General features: G+C 34.9%; 7 non-coding genes across 7 annotated transcripts; 2 read left to right on the forward strand and 5 right to left on the reverse strand.

The window, feature by feature from the left end:
* Window positions 1–16978: 16978 nt before the first annotated feature.
* Window positions 16979–17050, reverse strand: Trnad-auc (transfer RNA aspartic acid (anticodon AUC)). The gene has a single exon. It is a non-coding gene; the product is annotated as a tRNA-Asp (tRNA).
* A 292-nt stretch (window positions 17051–17342) lies between these two features.
* Window positions 17343–17414, reverse strand: Trnad-auc (transfer RNA aspartic acid (anticodon AUC)). The gene has a single exon. It is a non-coding gene; the product is annotated as a tRNA-Asp (tRNA).
* A 292-nt stretch (window positions 17415–17706) lies between these two features.
* On the reverse strand, window positions 17707–17778 carry Trnad-auc (transfer RNA aspartic acid (anticodon AUC)). Its single transcript has one exon. It is a non-coding gene; the product is annotated as a tRNA-Asp (tRNA).
* A 143-nt stretch (window positions 17779–17921) lies between these two features.
* On the forward strand, window positions 17922–17993 carry Trnad-auc (transfer RNA aspartic acid (anticodon AUC)). Its single transcript has one exon. It is a non-coding gene; the product is annotated as a tRNA-Asp (tRNA).
* Window positions 17994–18196: 203 nt separating this feature from the next.
* Trnat-ugu (transfer RNA threonine (anticodon UGU)) lies at window positions 18197–18268 on the reverse strand. Its single transcript has one exon. It is a non-coding gene; the product is annotated as a tRNA-Thr (tRNA).
* Window positions 18269–18563: 295 nt separating this feature from the next.
* On the reverse strand, window positions 18564–18635 carry Trnat-ugu (transfer RNA threonine (anticodon UGU)). Its single transcript has one exon. It is a non-coding gene; the product is annotated as a tRNA-Thr (tRNA).
* A 114-nt stretch (window positions 18636–18749) lies between these two features.
* Trnat-ugu (transfer RNA threonine (anticodon UGU)) lies at window positions 18750–18821 on the forward strand. Its single transcript has one exon. It is a non-coding gene; the product is annotated as a tRNA-Thr (tRNA).
* The last annotated feature ends 2887 nt before the right edge of the window (window positions 18822–21708 follow it).

Here is a 21708-nt window from a genome sequence, read left to right on the forward strand (position 1 = left end):
CTGGGGTGCCCCTTCCAGACATCCTGCAAGCGGCATGGTGGCGATCACAGTCCACCTTCACATCCCACTACCTGTCGGATACCTCCGCAAACCAGTCTACGGTGGCAGCTTCAATCTTGAAGCCCAGACACTAGGTATGTATGACAATGTTTACCTTGCCTCCCGCCTCCGACTAGACTCTAGTCCGGTGCTACACTGGCTTATGTTGGTTTATCCAGGTAAGCTAGGCACGATATAGACTACACAAACCAACAGTGGTGTTGGTAGTCTATGAGTGCCGCTTACCTGGATAAACGCCCTCCCTACCGTCCCCTCAGGCAGGTGGTCTTGAGAAATGATGACGATGATAAGTGGGTGTGTCTCACTTGAGGGCGTACTGGTGGCGGACTGATCCATTATCCGACGGGGGTGGGGAAAAATTAATGTTATTAATGTTCTTCTTTTCGTAATGTTTACCTCTCGACGGAGAGAGAGGCTTATGTTGGTTTATCCAGGTAAGCGGCACTCATAGACTACCAACACCACTGTTGGTTTGTGTAGTTTCATTCTTCTGTCTCTCAGATTCTCTTTGCTTATGTTTTTTTCTGCTAGTTTCTGTTTAAACAAAGTTTCATTCTTCTGACTCTTTGAAACTCTTTTACTTTGCTTTTCCTTTGATCTTTTTTGCCGAAAGGATTGTTCATTTTTTTGCCTCTCTGATTTTCTCTGGTTTTGTTTTACTGCTGCAGATTTCTGTTTGTACAGACTTTCATTTTCATGTCTTTTTGCTTCACGATAGTTTTTCTTATTTATTTGTACTTTTTTTTTCTCCTTGACATTGATTCACTTTTCAATTTCTCAAGATCATAATGGTTTCTGCATGTGGATTTTTGTTGCAAATGTCTAATGATTCTTTTAAATGCTCTGTTGCAGCCAATGCACTTTTCCAAATTTTCTTTGGTTGTGAGTTTGTTAGATAAGTCATCACTTTGAATTCTTTGTCCTAGGTTCACAGAGCAGGCCTTCATAAAGATTCTTGTTCCATGAATATCAGTATATGCGCCCAAGCCATTCCTTGGCTGTTTTTGGAGTTTGGATTCAGAAGAGTTTGCAGCTGATGAATTCTGTTCTGAGTTTTCAGACGAAATGCTGATTGTTTCTGTGGAAGATGAAAGTTTTGTCTGTTCATCAACTCTTGAGCCAAGTTGAATGAAGCAGCTTTTCACATTGTGACTGTAGATTCTTGTTTCAAAGTCATCTGAAAATTGACCAATATAATTTTTAGACTTGTTATCAGATATTAAGGTGGATATTTTTTTGAAGATTTGGCATCAGATGTTTTTTGTATAACTTCACTTGAAACATTTGAAATGCTGTCTGGCTCAGTTTTTCCATCATTGAACCAACTACTAATATCTTTTGGTAAATTGGAAAAATAATGTTGATTTTTTTTAGGAGGATGAGTAATGAAAATGAAATTCTCCTCACCAGAGTCTTCTGACAAAACATTAATTGTAGTCTTAACTTTTTTGTGTGTGTTACTTGGACCAGAACAAAGTTGTGTATTTGAGCTCTTTTCAGGAGCATCAACAATTGAAGCAGTTTTAATAAAAATACTAGAGTGTTGTGTTGTAGTGTTTGATGATCGATTTTGGATTGCTCCGAGTTCAGAAACTTTCTCAAAAATGTAAACATAATTGAGAACAGAGAAAACTGAATTTTCTGCTATTCTCTCAGGAAACTTGGCATCCTCACATTTATACCATCCTCCAGCACACTCCAGCAAAGAATAGTAGTGTCCACTATGGAATAGTCCTTGGTGATTGATGACAGCTATTAGTTTGTAATTAACATTCTGTACGGCGATTTCAAATGAACCCTTTACAAAATGATTTATTTTTTTAAGAGCATTGTTGAACCTTAAAAGTTGAATGCACAAGTATGGTCCAGACTCTGTGAACTTTTTATGAACAGTAAAGTTCTGTTCAGATGGATTTGAACATTTACTGCAGCGCTTATTTAAAGTGCTTGGACTGAAATAGCGATTTATCATTTCTTGGAGTCTTACTGGTGTTGTTTCTTTTTCATTCTCAAGAGGCAGATGAAGAGAAAACGATCTGTCACTTATTGGGTCTTGAACACAAGAAGAACAATGAGAAGTTCTTAGTGCATGAAACTGATTTTTCATAGTGAATCTGAAGGGATTTGGTGTGAGGGATAACACCGTTGAATGAGAGTATCCATGAATTCCTTGGCATCTTGCTGTGTGCCTACTGCAAAATCCCCACCAATCAATTTCCGAATTTTAGCAGCACTTTTTATTTCTGAAGTTCCTTGAGCAAGAAAAATATCTTTCAATTCACATTTGAGAGAATGACTAGTCATAGCTTGCACAATATGGTTTCTAATTGAGTAAGTTCTTCGTAGAACTTGAATTATGCTGTTGCAGAAGCAAGCGTTTCTATCATCTCCATTTGCTGTGTTTATGAGAAGGAGTGATTGGAGAGCCATTATTAACTGGAGTTGAAGTTGTTCCTTGAAGACGAGTAAGAATATGATGTTTACATCCACGTCAAAAAGTAGTGAGCCCTCAATCGGTCGTTTGTTTTACCTTATGCGTATCCCCCGCGACTAAAAGTTTGTCTCATGATGCAACGGCCCAATAGAAGCGTTTCATTTCGTTTTTAGACGTGCACGTGACTCTATAGTTCACTATGTCGGTCGGTCTGTCAGTCGGTCGGTCTGTCGGGTATCACTTTGCGTATTTCTGTACTTTTTGAACTGTTTTGATGTACATAAATGTTTTAAAGTACATTATTTTTTGAAAGTTCATTTTTTTCTGAGAGCACGCGACTTATGGCTGTTGGCCTTGTTAATAACAAATTTAAACGTTATTGATGATTTGCAATAAGTTTATTGTTACATTTTAACTCATGTTTTATGACGTTTTCTTCCTGTTTTGTATTTTTTACCTTTGTATTGTTTTCATATTTCTATATATTTGTAAAACGAGCAATGCATTTCCGAAAGGATTAATAAATGAATTTTGACTAGGAATTTAACATATTATTTGACTGTCTTAAATGAATCTTAAAAATTAAGAAATTGCTGTACTATCAAATTGCAGTTATTTAAAGTCCTGCTCATTAACACTACGTCGATCTATATTCAACTATAAAAATAAACCTGGCTAGCGACGAGGGGGTATCCCCATACTTCGGTTTGGGTTTAGCCTAGCAATATTTATTAGTTTGGTATTTTATCATATAAACAATAAAAGCAATAGTATGTTCAACATTTAATTAAAACTATACAATTTTATCAAAGTATTGAAACAAAACATATTCTTATAATGCAATATACCATTTTATCATTATTATATCGAATCTCTTTTTAATACTGAATATCAATCTTTTTATCGTTTTAGCTCTGTAATATAAATTGTCTCTGTATACATATTTGTTTTATCTAGATTTCAATCCAATATCAACATTTTTTATATAATCTTTTAACCTTTCTGTGTAATATCACTTAAATATTCATTGATAAATAGATAGATATAGACATATATACTGTAACCTTCACCATATTGTTTATCTTGCAATAAAAGTGGGTTGCCCCCAAAAAAGAGAAAATAAAAACAATAAAGAGAAAGTTGGCGAATTTTAAATTATTACTGAGTACGCGTGTAGTAGAAATAAATACAAATGTACATGCTTTGTATTAACTAAAACAAATTTGATTAAAAACGAGCGTCTTGATCCGATCTTAAGCTTGGTTCCCACTAGCGACGCAACACAAGGACGTAACGCAACGCAAGTGAATTGACCAATCACAAGTTATGGCTTATTCGCTTGTGATTGCTAACTGTCTATAACTTCGCTTGTCATTGGTTAAAACGCTTGCGTTGCGTTTACGTCCTTGCGTTACGTTCAAGTGGGAACCAAGCTTTAGCTTTATTTGTTATGCTACGTAACATTTATTTACTTTGATAGTCATTGATAATACTACCAAGCTAGATAAAGTCCAGAGCCATAATACAAAGGCTCTGATAAAGTCCAGAGCCATTAAGAGTTACTGCATTGTGTGGATTTTAGAAAGTCACGTGGTAAATTACCGGCCATCTTTGTGTCCAACTATGCCTATGTAGAGTATGAAGTCGAGTCATTTGCTTACCAAATGTATAACATTCACAAGGCTTTAACAATCAATTTGTTTAAACGTTTTGTTAAGAAAATAACTAAATCATAAATTTACTGCGAACATGATTTTAAACAACAAAAAACAATGCATTACTACTATATAGTCTAATCGCTGTACAAACTAAACGCGCACGCGTAGAGCGTGCATGGAGCGCATAGCCAGAGCTGTTCTGAAATTCAATGGATTGTCGTGAGGTGGTATTTCCCGAAAGATCGTAAAATCAAAACGGTACTGGGTATGACCAACTAGCGTTCTTGTCACCAACTAGTCATCCATTCATAGAAGTACTGATGTAGTAGCCTATCTGTACGACCATAGAATGTGACCCGAGACATGACTAACTACGACTTTTAGATGATAGAAAGTTGAGAAAATGTGTTGCGAGTAGTTGTACGATATGAGGATGTTTATGAAAATATGTTAAAGATGTAAACATATTAGGCATATAAACAGTAATGTTTGTCAGTATAAATAATTTTATGTTAATTTAGATATAAGGAAGAAAAGCAAAGAGATTATGAAGCGGCTGTACCTGATTATACAACACTAGTATTTTAAGGTTAAAATACTAGAAATTTAGGCGATCTTGTCATCAGCCTGCCTTGTTTCGATATGCAATATTGAACTTGACCTGACGTGGTTCCACAATATCTGTATATGCAAAATTGTAGAGTGGATAGAAAACTATTAAAATTGGTAATTGTTAAACTGTTTTTAATACACGTTGTTCGTTTTAATGTTAAACTAGTCCTATATTTAAATTGTCTCACATAAAGCTATTTTTCTCTAACAGGAGCATCCCTACCGAATGCTCCACTTTAAGATAGACTTTCAAAGATAGATTATTTTGATCCAAACACACTTGTTATACCTACAATAGATGGGAACAAAGTATAGAAATGTTCTTATATCAACCTATTTCACTTGTAAATCATAATTGTACAGGAATGATATGCTATCTAATAGCAAAAAAAAAACATTTTGATTGTATTTATTATTTTTAAAAAAATGTAATAAACATTTATGCATTTGTTGGTAGGTATCAAATGAATTTTGATAAAAGTTAAAGGACCTGTATACGTATTTTGCTATGTTTTTTTTTTGGTATTTTTTGCAGATCATGAGTTCTTTTCTTCAAAATTGTTATGACAAACTGGACAATATCACGCAACTCAATCAACAGGCGAATATTGCACTAAGTTCAAAGAAAAACTACCGAGAAATAATGGAAAGAGAAACTCAACGATTAAAAGAACAAGGCCAACAGCCATTAAGTCGCGTGCTACAATGCATAGTGATACCGGACCGACAGACAGACCGATAGACTGACAGACAGACCGACAGACAGACCGACAGACAGACTGACCGACATAGTGAACTATACTGACCGAAATTACTGAACATGTTTAAAAATGTTGAAATGTTTAAAAACATTTATATTTTTTTAATTTACACGTGCGTAGCCTGTCACTTTCGACGTGCTCGTATAACGTAATTTCGAGTTGAAAAGTAAGTCAAGAAAACAGAAATCGGGCAAAAAGAGTGCGCAATAACATTTAACGCGCAGTGCGCGCTCAAAAATATGCGCACTCATGGCAATTTTGTAAACGCTTAAAATTGCCTGAAATGTACTCTTATTTCATCGAAAATAAATTTTGAAAATTTTAAGCGCGCGTACGCATGCGTTACATGCGCTATGCACGTAATTGTATTGCCATATGATGATTTATGCCCTGAAATTTATGAGTACCAAATTTTATTTAATTGTGATTCATGGTTGTGAAGATATGATTACTAACGTGATTTCGTTAAATCGTGCGTAGACCGCGTAATTTTTTATTGCGCACCGTGAAAACATAACCACATTGATTCCTGGCCATAAGGAATATACTGTGAAAAATTGACCTAGCTAGATTAAACTGATATCAAGATAAGGTCAGAAAGCGATAAAACGCATAGTGATACCGGACCGACAGACAGACAGACAGACCGACAGACAGACCGACAGACAGACCGACCGACCGACATAGTGAACTATAGAGTCGCTTCCACGCGACTAAAAACATGAAGAAGAAATTAAAAAGCTTAATGAGTAATTGATTAATAAAGAAGACGTATATAGAAGGTAAGAAATCTTTGATTGTGCGCATGTGTACAGGGTAAAGTAATAGGTAATTTAAAAAAAAAGGGTAGATTGATTCTAATGCTATGTCTGCACTATCAAACTAGTTTGACAAAAAAGTGTGAGGTGTATGTATGATAGTGATATGACGTCATCGGGTTCAAATATATGGGCACACCACATTTGTTTGTCACATAAAGTTTGATAGTGTATACAGAGCCTAATACTAAGTTTTCTTTGTAGAATGAATCAGAAACGTGTCGATTGAGAAAGCGTTATCATTAAAATTAAACATGAATTCAGAGCATCAAAGAAAGAGTTTAAGAGAGAATGTGAGATTTTAAACGAAGAATTGGAGAATTTGAAGGAAGAATTGAATAAAGCAAGAAAGAAGCAATATGAATCAGAAGATAAACAGCAAACTGCAAACAACAAGCGTCAGTGAATATTAATTTTGAAAGGAAAAGGTAATTCAAATAATTTACGTTTTAATGATTTCTATGTTAAAGAGTAGTGACGATGGCATTGAAAATAGGAAGCGTCAGTGTATATTAATTTTGAAAGAAAAAGGTTACTTAATTAATTTACGTTTTATTGTTTTGGAATATATAATACAATATTTATATCAATGAATAATACTACTCCAATGTCTCCAAATACTCCAACCTCTTAACAATGTATATTTAATTATACTTTTTTTTTACTTTATATTTCAGGTTGAATAAGAAATGTAGTAAAGTAACTAAATAAAGAAAAGCCTGTGAAGAACTAATGGAAGAGTTAAAGAAAGAAAGAGATGAATTAAAGAAAGTAACTGGAGAAAAAAAAGAACGAATTGAAAAAATGAAAGAATTTGAAATGTATAAGCAAGAATATTTGGATCGATTGGAAACATAAAACACAAAGTAGGTCCTATTGCTATAGATTTTGTAAATTATCAGAGATTAGTGACAATGGAATTGTATTTAGTTTGTATTTACTGAATCATCAACAAACTTCCGAAATTGGAGATAACAAGTAGGCCCATGGACAACTTGTATAATATACAATTACTTAATCATCGATTATTTATATTATTATGAACAATCAATTATTATTGTCATCTTCATTATTTTCATTATCGATAATAGCGATCTTACGTTTCCTGGATTAGCCACACAATTATACAGCTTTCGGGTCAAAAAGTCATTCTAAGTATGCGATAAATGATTGTTAGACTTGTCGTTATTATCAGCTCAATTGTCAAAGACTATTTTAAGATTGTATAGAGCTGTGTATGTTTGTCAGGATTGCCACCTTAAAGCATGGACCTATGATTTTAAAGATAGATAATTAATTTGCATATGGTTATCTTTTTTCCTAGATATAAAAACATTTTTTAAATACAAATAATAACATGTGTTGTTTTTTCATTCAAACAGCAGAATTAAATTCACTGACTAACGTGACAAATGTTGATGCAATTTACCGACCAAAGAAGATCCGTGAAGTTGGATCTTCACTTGCAACATCAGGAATATATTGTTGCCGCGAAGGCAAAACCATAATTAAATAAGGAATCGGGAACCATTACCAGCAAATTTAAGAGGAACATGACGTAAGTTTGAAATAGCTTAAGTACTATCACTATTTAACAGTACAGTAATAATTATGACTACGGTACATAATTTATTTTAAAAAAAACCAAAAAAAAAAGCTTACTATATTAATTGATGTAAAACATACGCCTAACACCAACTAAACTAATCTGATATCATAATTCTAATTCAATAGCCTTAAATATTATTTTAGTTTTTATAGAATCACATTATTTTTTATTCTATATCTTTTCAGATGCCTTGATGTGATGATGTATTGACTAATCATGCAATACAATTATTTAAAAAAATAAAAAATAATCATGGACTGTACACAAATAATTGAATATGATATACTTTATAATGCAAAATAAATGAATAAATTATGAACTTTTAAAGAATATGGATATCTTAGTGTCTAAAGAAATCATAATAATAATAATATCTAGCCTACAGTAGCATGTGTATAGATATACCAAACTTATAGTCATAATATATTACTTACGTTTGTCACACAACGCTACCCACGCTGTTTCTGCACACAAGATGTCATGCCAAGCACCGCTTGAAGGTGTGTGCAGAACAGCACAATCTTCGTTACCCAGTTGGTTGGGTTCACCATCATACCAATCTAAAAAAACGTAAAATATAATTATAACAGATCTAAATATATTCTTGTCATTTGATTGGACGATTGTGTAATTAAATGATCTTCTTAAATATTTACTCGCATATAGAAACATTTTTTTATTTTATATTTTTTTTTAAATTAAATCTGCTTCCATGTGTCTTTGCTTTCTTAGCATGACATAGGTACATTCCGATGTCAGTAATATTCTCAAAAATAATAGTGATATGACAACTTTATGTCCATATGCGGCAATATCCCATTTTTTGTTCACATGAAGTTTGATAGTGTAGAAATAGCTTTATGTAGATACAGGGATTAATCTTATCGTTTAAAGGGTTCTAAATGTTACCGCCGTTTATTTTTGTAAGTTGATAGTTTTGGTAGGTTTGTCTGCCGTATCTAGTAGGACGTTTTATCGACCATCAACACATAACAATCAAGCCGGCTAAAACCCTAAGATCAAAATTTAACTATCGAAAATGTATTAGGGCCTACTGTATTGAAGTTGTTTTATTAAATAATTAATATATTATAATAACGGTAAATTACCTTAATAAAATTGTATAAAACGATACGTGTATAATTCCCAGTAATTCCAGACAGCCACTTAAAATAGCCTTCTATTGCGCTGTCATTGTAGGCAATCCAAGCTCCATCTGTTGTGGAATCTTCAGCAAATCGTTCAAGTATACACAAGCTTTCTTTCGGAGATTTAATTTTGATTAAATCACCGATAAAATGTGTGCATATATCTCTTGTATAATTCCACGTACCAGATGCGTTGGTGACCCAGTAGCATTTTGAAAATGCGGGGTTGTAATGCCATCCAGTTGGACACCCTGAAATAAAATAAATTCCCATTTATTTAAACGTTATGTATAACAATGGCATTTCAGATGTATTGTACAGTAAATTTAAGAGAACATGAAGTAAATTGTATAATGCAAAAGTGGCGATTACAAATTCACGGCCAGATCAGATGTCCTAAACCTTGTCTACACTATCAAACTTAATGTGACCAAAAATGTGATGTGCTCATATATGGACATGATGATGTCATATCAATACCCTCTTTGGTTATACCACTACCATATTATTATCTACAACGAAGCATAAAAAAGTGGTGAACACAAATTTACGGTCATATCACATGTGTGCAAAAATGATCAAAACTGTAGGCCAAACACAATTTTCGTCCCTCTCGTCTACACTTTCAAACTTTATGTGACAAAAAAATGTGATGTGCTCATGGACATGATGATGTCTTATCACTACCCTCTTTGAGCATACCACTAAAATATTTGGAGTTTTTTGTCACATAAAGTTTTATAATGTAAAAAGAGCTTTAGTTTCCGTACTACTGTATATACGATTTTATCCAGGCCGGACCAGTTTTGGCGGCCAAAATTGATCCGGCCGGACAGGTTTTGGCAGCCATAAATGTTCTCCCGGACTGATTTTGGCAGCCAAAACTGGTCCGCCGGACCGATTTTGGCCCGGACTGATTTTGGTGTGACTGACAGGCCTATCTATCTAGGCCTACCCTATAGGCCTATTTCAAACCTCAAAGTGCAAATTTGTTAAATAAAATGGTCAGTCTACCGTAATGTACATTTTTGCCTTCTACGATTCAATTTAATCTTTATTTCGTTAAAAAAATCCAATCTAGGCCCTAGGCTTATAGACGATAGCCGACCGTCGCCGGTGAGAAGGCTAGCCGCATGAATTGGGGTAAGTAGGGCCCTAGCCTAGGCCTAGCCTCTAGCTAGGCCTAACTAAGCCACAATACACACTGGCATGACGGAAGAATATCGTAGTTATCTACTAGGGAATTGTTAATTATACAATAAAGTTATACAATAATTTTTTAGTAAAAGAGATAGGCCTAGTACTACTAACCAATTTAATAACTGTGTTTGAAGTTGAATATTCTCTGCTTGAATTGTAGGTAGGCCTAGGTGACGGTCGCCGTCGCCATCTTCTGATGATGAAGAATCGTCAGAACTACATGTACATGTACGGCCAAATTAATTTCATCGACATTCCATTCAATATTTCGATTGTTAAACAAAATAGTTTCTCCTTCATTCTCCTCAGTTTCGCATTCCACTATCAATGTTTCCTCTTCTAATTCCTCTGACGAAGAACTGTCAAAATCATACGCGATATACGTGTTGACATCCTAGTTTGTACAGTCAGCTCAGGCACGCGAAAAAGTTTCTTCATCTCATGACGTCACTATCAGAGGTTACTGGAAAATGCCGAAAAAACCCGAATAGTCGTGAACTGAGAGCAGTTGCGCGAAATAGCAGAAAACACTTTAATTATGTCCTGAAAACTTTTAATTTATTGTCTGTTTAATATCCATCAAGGGGAACAACTATAATACTAGTCTACTATTTTGCATAAACATCAAATACCATGTTCCATGATCTTTAAAACAGTAATATATTTCATTTACAATATTGATAAAATCAGGGGCTAGTAAAATTCACTTTTCTATATAAAATCCATTAAAACAGTGATAAAATTCAGTTAAAACAGTGATAAAATTCAGTTAAAACAGTGCTGGAAATATAAATCCATTAGACAACATTGAAACAATGATCTAATGTAGGTTAGTGATTATGTTTAATAGCGAAAACTACTAGTTCTGATCAAAAGTGATTTGAACGTAATATTAATAAAATCATTCCGACATAAAACCAAACTTGTTTTTATACTGAGGAGGAAACGTTTTAGATTATAATTATTAAGTCTAACATCACTTACATTGATAACTGGTATCCATAATCATAATCGTAATCATTATAGAGTGTAAAACCAAGTTTCGTATTCTTCTTTCAATATACGAATACGATATGCTTTAGTCTATCATCTATCTACTGTCTTTGTTGTTAAATTACTAAGGACTCAAACAAGGTTGTTGTCATTGTAAACGGTTATTCTTTCCAGCTTGCCTGATAAAAACATCGCTCTCATGTATAATATGTCCCTAATTGAAACACGTGCGTTGATTAGTAAGATATAAATTAAAGGAAATGGAAGAATGAGAAGAGAAAGAAAGAAAAGAATGACCGAAAACAAATAAATTGAAATAATGAAATAAGACAAAGGAATGACAAAAAGAAAAAATGGTAAAAATAAATAGGAAAGAAAAAGAAAGATTAAAGAAAAAAACAAGAAAGAAAATAATGAAAGAAGAGAAAGTAATGAAAGAAGAGAAAATAATGAAAAAAAAGCAAAAGATGAAAGAAAATAATGAAAGAAAAAAAAATAATGAAAAAAAAATGAAAGAAATTACAAAATAAAATATGGAAGAAAGGGAATAAAGATCTTGTCTCATCCAAAGTTATTTGTCTCGTTATTCAGATGAGAGATTAAGCACAAACTTACATAATGCGAACATTCTCTCGATTCTTCATGTCTGTTGTCAGACCACAGCTTAATTATATTTTTTTTTGGAAATACAATACTTTATACTTCATTGACAATATCACAAAATAAAAAAGTAAAACAGAACAAACACATTTATTTTGGTTTTCTGTGCTTCCATGGTATTAATTATCTTGTCTTTTTAGTCACATGCAACTCGGTTGGTCGGTCGGTTGGTTGGTCGGTTTACACCAACTTGAGCAATCGACTGCAGCATTGTATATGGCCTTGTGTTTTGCTGTCCTCTTCTGATTCTGTATATAATATAGTATAATACCAATATTATTAAAACATTCTTTTTCTTAACTGGCTAGCCGTCAATTTTTTTTTTAGGGAGACCTTCAAATGTTGTTACTTCTTGGGGTTTGCCTATTTATTCTTTATATTAAAATTTGTATTTTTGTTGACATTGAAAGAGAAAAAAACAGAAAAAAAGAAAATCAATTTATTTATTTATTCAAAATCTAACATTTTCAAGCAGTCGAGTTTTGCTTTTTAGAAATCATGGTGATTAGGCTGTCGCAGCGTCGAATCAACTGTTTTTAACCTTTCTAACTGTCATGTCAGGAATGAAAGCAGACATTTAATCAATGGATAGCAAAATTAGCTAATCGTCTGGAAACAGTGTACTTCTCTTAGATTGAAACATTCAATTATATAATACAATTTTTATCAGTAATTATTCAAATAATCCAAACTAACAAACTATGTTGAAATGACTCTCCTAGAAATTGTCAGGTAAAACGTTTCAAAAATATATTAATACAAAAAGCATAGATATGTAAACTCACTTTTTGTGTTAAAGATCCTGCTGGTTCTTTGATGGATCGTGGATCGAAAGTTTCATTTCAGTGAATCTGCTTGTAACAGTTGATATCTGACACTTGGATTCTTTTTGTATATATGTCTTGGCTACCATTAATAAAATAAAATGCTAGGCGTGAGTAAACGTTATCTTATCGAGTGATGAAGATTATTTCGAGGTCAGTTTTTAGATGGTAGGCTTTAGATCTATCAATAAGATTTATACATAAAAAAATAATGTGCATTCACTTCTAAACCATGGTTTGTCTTTTAAAAACAATGGTTTGTCTTCGATTAAAAAAAATGCCATAGTTTTTCTTCTACAAACCATTTTTTTTCCATTTAGAAACCATCATTGTCTTTTAAGGGAGACAAACTGTGGTTTGTAAAAGCAGACTAGAGTTTGTTTGTAGTGTCTCGAATGGCACCCGTAGTAGACCTAGCGTTAACTGCACAAGCTTATAATTGTATAGGCATACACATTGTATACGTCTATGTTACTTACATTCAACTATTATTACAAAATTACAGCGCCTTGTGTTGTTACACGCATCCCTAACATTTGAACATAAAAAGGAAATACATCTACTAGATTCGGTGAGATTTTCAATGGTTCTTTGTTTGTCAGTTGCAATAATATCGGCTGAATAGTCAACGGTGGCCGTGGGTTTATTGAAAAAAGTTAATACTATCAAATTGTTAGACGGACATGTCAAAACAGGAGTTTCGATATCCATGGAAAATAAGATGTCTCAGTGACGATAGTGCTTCACTAAAATAGATATTAAATTACTGTGAAACTACAGCTCCCTTATTGACACTAACATATGTCTTCCATACTTACATATTTCACATATAGCTACAAAATGATGTTCACAGTTGTAATCATTCCAACTTTGTCTATTTCGAACCGAAGCCACGCAATCTTCGTTGTTGTCCGAATTGCTAGGTTCATTGGATTTCCAATCTAAATGATCAATAACTATAAAACAAACTAAGCAACATTTTCGCCGTCACCAGCTTCGTCGTCGTCATTATCATCATCATCATCAGGAACTTTTATATTTTCATAATTATGCGCATGCATTCTGCCAAATTTAAGAACTTGTTCAATGGCATTTTGCCGTTCGCTCACAAACTACGAGTGAAATATGATTTCATAACACTGAACAAGTTTATCAAACTCACTATCACCATCATCATCATGTATCACCGTGCTTAAAATACAAGGAGGCGCATTTGGGCCAGGACGGTTGTGAAAGTAACTCCATTACGGGGATTTAATATGTACAAGAAATAAAACCATAGGCCTACTTGTATAGTTTGAATTGCTTCCTGACAACCACTCAAATTGTCCTCTTTTTAAATCATTGTATCCAATCCAAGCTTTGTTTAGTAAATTCCGGATAATCAATTGGTTAAGTAGTATCCACAAGTCTTCACTTTCACTTGAAAATTCAACCAAATTCCCACTAAAATTATAGCATACATCTTTCTCGGAATTCCACTTCGGAATTCATCATCATCATCATCATCATCATCATCATCATCATCATCATCATCATCATCATCATCATCATCGTCATCAAGGACTTTTAGATTTCCACGTCGACTATGGACGACTGATACCCTAAAACGTCATCTTCATAATTATGAGCATGCATACTGCCAAATTTAAGAACTTGTTTAATGATATGATAACTGAAAGGGCAGTGGACATTCATAAAGATGTATACATGTGTTTCATAGACTACACCAAGGCATTTGACGAAGTAAGGAATGAGCTGCATCAGCTATCAAGAACTTAGCAAGCTTGACCTACATGGAAAGGATCTTCGATTGTTGCAAAATTTGTACTAAAATCAGACTGCATGCATGAGGGTAGATGGAGAGTGCAATGACTACACAAGTATTGGAAGAGGAGTGAGCCTCAATAGTTAACTACTTTATCGAATGAGAAGGGTTTTAGAGTATGCGGTAGAAATATACCGCATAAACAATATAAACAAATCAGGCAAAGAACATATATATATATATATATATATATATATATATATATAAATCCAAAGGCAAATTCCTGAAAAAAATGAAAATGCTGTGGGTATCAGTGGCTGGATCTCAATGGAGATACAAAAATAAAAAGCAAAAAGCTAAATCAAAACGATAAAGAAAACAGCCAGAAAAGTTAGCAGAGCTTTCGGGCAACACTAGCCCTTCATCAGTGCAAGTGAAGGAATTTGGATAACGTCATAGTATAAAGCTGCCAAGTGCTGCCTGGGTGGACAGGATTAAATGGTGACGATACCCGACACGTTTCTCGGACAGGCGACGTAATTTGGTAAAGTTATCCAAAATAACCTCCATAATTACAGCAAATTCAGATCAAAATTGATACAAACAGTAGAAAATATATATAAATCCAAAGGCAAATTACTGGAAAAAATGACAATGCTGTGGGTATCAGTGGCTGGATCTCAATGGAGATACGAAAATAAAAAGCGAAAAGCTAAATAAAACCGATAAAGTAAGCAGCCAGAAAAGTTAGCAGAGCTTTCGGGCAACACAGCCCTTCATCAGTGCATGGATTAAAGAATAAAAGGATATGCATCGACGTGAGATCAAGGTTCCTTGACTCTCGCCGACAGACCGCGGACCGCCCACAATGTTATTAGTTTAATTAACCGCATGGTAACAACGAAACGTCCGCGTGCCTAATATATTGTTTACTGCACATGTGCAACGACATTTAACCTTGTTGGCTACGCTTCTTTCACGCGTTCTTTGGTGGCATGATGTTTTAGCGCTAGCAACAATGGCGACGAACAATTTATACGACGACGTATTTAGTTATAACCTGTTACCTTTCTGATGAGGAATTGTAGATGCTATAAATGTAATTAGTATAGGTTTCTGCCGCGATTGATCTAGGCCTACGCTAATGTTTTTATGACATTAAAGTAGCATTTTATGACCTGTAGTAGCCCTAAATAACTATTTGTTGTCTCAGCCTACATGTACAATTACAAAATCAGCAAGGATACTAGGCCTAGGCCTTCTAGGCTTACTAGTAAACCATATGATTTGCCGACATTGATACTGCCTAGGTAGGCCTAGGCTAATATTAAGTGTAGTAGATACAACGTGTAATCATGAGCTATATACTCACCGTTGTCTTACTTCTTGTGTGAATAATAATAGGTACTTCGTTTGTTCGTGATTAAGTTTGCCCTGCGTGTACTTTTCAAAACGACCGATAGGTAACGAATCGCAACTATACATAGCCAGCCAATCCCGGATCAGGGATCGCTGTTTTCATTCAATTAGACCCGGTGATTGGATGTGATGTGGATGACATAATCACTAGCCAATCACCAGGCACTACAATTTAAATATAATCACATCGATAAATAAGGAGATTTATGAAGAAACCACTGCTTAGCCATATATTAAAAACACGATTGTTGTATGGGTGAACACCGGCCACGATAACAACATACATGGTCAAATGCATAATTTAATATTCTATAGATTAACGCAATTTTTAATGACAGAAGATGGCAGGCTAATAATGATAATTCAAATATAAAAATTGCATATTTTATTAATATTACCAACTACTTTAAATTACCAGTCGTAAGAAAGTGAACTTTTTGTAGTCCGATTGTGATGAAACTAAAACAGAATTATTCAGCAATATATTTTTGTTGTCAATTAATCATCGACGCAGACATGTCAATAGAATATTCAGACTGCGCATACAATTTCTACATGGTTACGTTTTGGTCTAAAAAAATGTAACAGTTGAATCGCAGCGGAGACACGGAGTTCAATGAGCGTGTTTGTTTGATTGGCAGCAGTGTTTTAGTATAGGCAAGCGCGTTGTAAAATCGTTTGATGTCACCGTCGATGCATATCCTTCTATTCTTTAATCCATGATCAGTGCAAGTGAAGGAATTTGGGTAACGTCATAGTATAAAGCTGGCAAATGCTGCCTGGGTGGACAGGAATAAATGGTGACGATACCTGACACGTTTTTCGGACAGCCGACGTAATTTGGTAAAGTTATCCAAAGTACCCTCCATAATGTTATATATATATATATATATATATATATATAAACAAATCAGGCACAGAACATTAATTCTAAACCGCCCGGTGATATACTGAAATTTAATTAATTAATTTGAAACGATAAAGATGAGGAAATCTGTGAGAACGAGAAAAAGTCGCCCCAACCGAGACTCGAACTCGGACCGCCTGCTTGATATGCAGATGTCCTAACCATTAGACCACTGGGGCTTTCATGGTATTGTTCGAACTCGATTGGATAGCGACTCTTTAACATTCTCGGCGTGGTACGGCGGAACAGCACTAGTCATCAGTTGTACGCACGCGCACCAGAGATCAAATTGATACGCCCTCATCTTACAGTATTTTTATTCACGAGGCGGGATCTCAGAAGAGATACTTTTATATATATAAACAAATCAGGCACAGAACATTAATTCTAAACCGCCCGGTGATATACTAAAATTTAATTAATTAATTTGAAACGATAAAGATGAGGAAATCTGTGAGAATGAGAAAAAGTCGCCCCAACCGAGACTCGAACTCGGACCGCCTGCTTGATATGCAGATGTCCTAACCATTAGACCACTGGGGCTTTCATGGTATTGTTCGAACTCGATTGGATAGCGACTCTTTAACATTCTCGGCGTGGTACGGCGGAACAGCACTAGTCCTCAGTTGTACGCACGCGCACCAGAGATCAAATTGATACGCCCTCATCTTACAGTATTTTTATTCACGAGGCGGGATCTCAGAAGAGATACTTTTATATATATAAACAAATCAGGCACAGAACATTAATTCTAAACCGCACGGTGATATACTGAAATTTAATTAATTAATTTGAAACGATAAAGATGAGGAAATCTGTGAGAATGAGAACAAGTCGCCCCAACCGAGACTCGAACTCGGACCGCCTGCTTGATATGCAGATGTCCTAACCATTAGACCACTGGGGCTTTCATGAATACTGTAAGATGAGGGCGTATCAATTTGATCTCTGGTGCGCGTGCGTACAACTGAGGACTAGTGCTGTTCTGCCGTACCACGCGGAGAATGTTAAAGAGTCGCTATCCAATCGAGTTCGAACAATACCATGAAAGCCCCAGTGGTCTAATGGTTAGGACATCTGCATATCAAGCAGGCGGTCCGAGTTCGAGTCTCGGTTGGGGCGACTTTTTCTCATTCTCACAGATTTCCTCATCTTTATCGTTTCAAATTATATATATATATATATATATATATATATATATATATATATATATAAATCATACTTTAAATTATAGAAACAGTGCTCATATTCGGAACATGATCTCATAATCGCGTCGAGCATAGCTCATTGGCGAAAGTTCCGTATTTTTTAGTTGTATGAAAAAATGTCTCTGGCGGGATTCGAACCTGCAACCTCTCGCTTACAGGGCGAGTATCATACCACTAGACCACAGAGCCATGTATGGTATTATCACAGATTTTCACCCACCAGATACGTTCTCTCATACAACAAACGCTCTCACAATCAGTGGAGGCTTAACAAGTCAGAATAAATTCCAACTTTAATTCGCAACGGTTTTTTAAATAATATTTTGTATATGTAAATCAATGATGTTGCGTAGCACTGTGTAAATTATATATAAATCATACTGTAAATTATAGAAACAGTGCTCATATTCGGAACATGATCTCATAATCGCGTCGAGCATAGCTCATTGGCGAAAGTTCCGTATTTTTTAGTTGTATGAAAAAATGTCTCTGGCGGGATTCGAACCTGCAACCTCTCGCTTACAGGGCGAGTATCATACCACTAGACCACAGAGCCATGTATGGTATTATCACAGATTTTCACCCACCAGATACGTTCTTTGTATGAGAGAACGTTTGTTGTATGAGAGAACGTATCTGGTGGGTGAAAATCTGTGATAATACCATACATGGCTCTGTGGTCTAGTGGTATGATACTCGCCCTGTAAGCGAGAGGTTGCAGGTTCGAATCCCGCCAGAGACATTTTTTCATACAACTAAAAAATACGGAACTTTCGCCAATGAGCTATGCTCGACGCGATTATGAGATCATGTTCCGAATATGAGCACTGTTTCTATAATTTACAGTATGATTTATATATAATTTACACAGTGCTACGCAACATCATTGATTTATATATATATATATATATATATATATATATATATATATATATATATATATATATATATATATATATATATATATATATATAAATCATACTGTAAATTATAGAAACAGTGCTCATATTCGGAACATATCATTGATTATATATATATATATATATATACACAAATCCAAAGGCAAATTACTGAAACAAATGACAATGCTGTGGGTATCAGTGGCTGGATCTCAATGGAGATACAACAATAAAAAGCGAAAAGCTAAATCAAAACGATAAAGTAAACAGTCAGAAAAGCTAGCAGAGCTTTCGGGCAACACTAGCCCTTCATCAGTGCAAGTGAAGGAATTTGGATAACGTCATAGTATAAAGCTGGCAAGTGCTGCCTGGGTGGACAGGAATAAAAGAAATATAACAAAGGGAGCCAAGGTGGAGTCTGAATCTGAAGAGTAGAAAAAAAGAAGGTAGCTTGGTAGAGATATAAACAATTTTGGAATGAGACTAAAAAACAGCTTAAATGGTGGTTAATATTGAAACTTAAATTTTGGTAGTCAATGGAATAATTTTACCGATCTGGGAGTATGTTCCTAATGTAAATTCCAAAAAGTTTTGTGGTTTTAAGTAGTAATTCCCAGTGGTTTTCTTTGTATTTGCGAGTTTTGTCGCTCCATTTGACATCGTGGTCTATTGCAATAACTCTGAAATTTGCAATCGGGTGACCAGCTGAAATAAAATGTTCGGCTACATGTTGATCAAGCTTTAATTTTTTGATAGCTGATCTATGTTGTGTCATTCTCATACGGAGAGTGTTTTTTGTTTCTCCGACGTACTGTTTGCCACAAATATTACAGTTTATGAGATAAATGACGTTTTTGGTTAGACAATTAATTGATTGTCTTATCCGAAAAATGCGGCCAGTTTGGTTACTCTCAAATTTTTCAGTAGAATCAACCAATGAACAAGTTTTGCAAGATTTGCCGCAAAAGTGACTGCTCAAATTTTGGCTATCATAAGAGTTAATTTCACTCTTAAATTTGGATCGGACTAATATATCACGAAGGTTGGGAGGTCTACGAAATGCAATAATGGATGGTTCCCAAAAAACAGTCCTGAGACGTTCTGTGGACTGTATAATGGGCATATGTTTCTTCTCAATAATAGCCCGTAATGGAGGCAACCTAGGGTGGTAGGTTGTGACCAATGGCACTCTGGTCGAATGTTTTGGGTGACGTGGTTTGTACGTCAGTGTTTGACATCGAGGAATATCTTTTGCTTGTTTTATAGCAGTTTCGATGTATTCCTTCTTGTAATTTCTCTTCCGGAGATGTCCAGTTAGTTCTTCGGTACGATTCTGAAAATCTAAATCTGAAGAACAGATAGGTCTGATACGTAATGCTTGACTGTACGGTATGTTTTTAGTACAGTGTCGGGGGTGACAACTGCTAGGGAGCAGGTACATATTTTTATCCGTGGGTTTACGGAATAGGTCAGTTTTGAGTGTACCATTTTCTATGGTCACTATAGTGTCCAAAAAATCAACGCTACTAGTGGATTTGGTAGCTGTAAATTTGATAGTGGGGTGGCCTGAATTAATATTGAGAAGAAAAGATTCCAAATTATCTTCACCATGGGTCCAGATCATGAAGATGTCGTCAATGTATCTAAACCAAACAAGTGGTTTATTTGGTTGGAGGGACAGAAAATTGGCCTCAAATTGTCCCATAAATAAATTTGCAAAAGATGGCGCCATTTGTGTGCCCATTGCTGTGCCATGAATTTGAAGGTAATGGTCATTTCCAAAAATGAATATATATATATATATATATATATATATATATATATATATATTCGGTTCAATGTAACCGTCTAAAAAGTGCTCAATACGGTAAAGTAGAGCTAAAATATACGTTAAGTCTGGAAAAGAAGTAAAAACTACAGTTTGGTCTCTACAGGCTTGTTTCGTGAGTCGTGCAACTCACTCATCAGGAGACTATAATGAGAACAATCAATTACAACGTTGCTTATAAGCACATTTACTTGTAGAATTAGCATTTACAGGTGATATGTTTTGGAAGGTCAGCTGTTATGTAACAATGCTTTCTGTGCCGGCAGGCGGACACGAGTTCGTTGCGTTTGTTTAATGTCGATAATTCAGGGTGGCGGATGATAAATAATTTCTCTTTGAGGCAGAGGTTGCATTTTTTGTTTGCGCTACTGTATGCTTTAGCAGATTCCAAGATGCGCCATGAGATTGAATAGTCTGTGTTGTTGTCCTTGAGTGTCCAAATATGTTTACTGAGTTCGGTTGAGTTTCTAGAACGTGTATGACGGAATGATGAGGTGTGATTTCTGTATCGTGTTTTAAAATCATTTTCAGTGAGTCCGATAGAAGTTTCCGAGGTAGATTTGTCTTTGCGTGTAACTGTGGCTTGGTATATTACAGATGATTGTAGGCAATTTCCGTTTAGCGAGCATGTGTTTTTCTGTCGGCAGTTGCATGTTTTGATTTCTTGCGTGTTTTCCATGGATGTTGTTTCGGGCTGGTTGAGTATTCTCTTGTTGTGACTGTCTATTATCTGTTTCATATTGTTCATACAACTGTAGCTAATCTTGATGGTGTTTCGGTTGAATATTTTTCTTAGTTTGTTATCTTTTGGAAAATGTTTGTCTACTAGGGATAGGAATTTCTGTCCAATGTTTGTGCTGACTTTTTTGCTGAACGGTGGGTTGTACCACAGAATGTCGTTT

This window comes from Antedon mediterranea, chromosome 1 (genome assembly GCF_964355755.1).
Source record: "Antedon mediterranea chromosome 1, ecAntMedi1.1, whole genome shotgun sequence".
Classification (NCBI taxonomy): Eukaryota; Metazoa; Echinodermata; class Crinoidea; order Comatulida; family Antedonidae; genus Antedon; species Antedon mediterranea.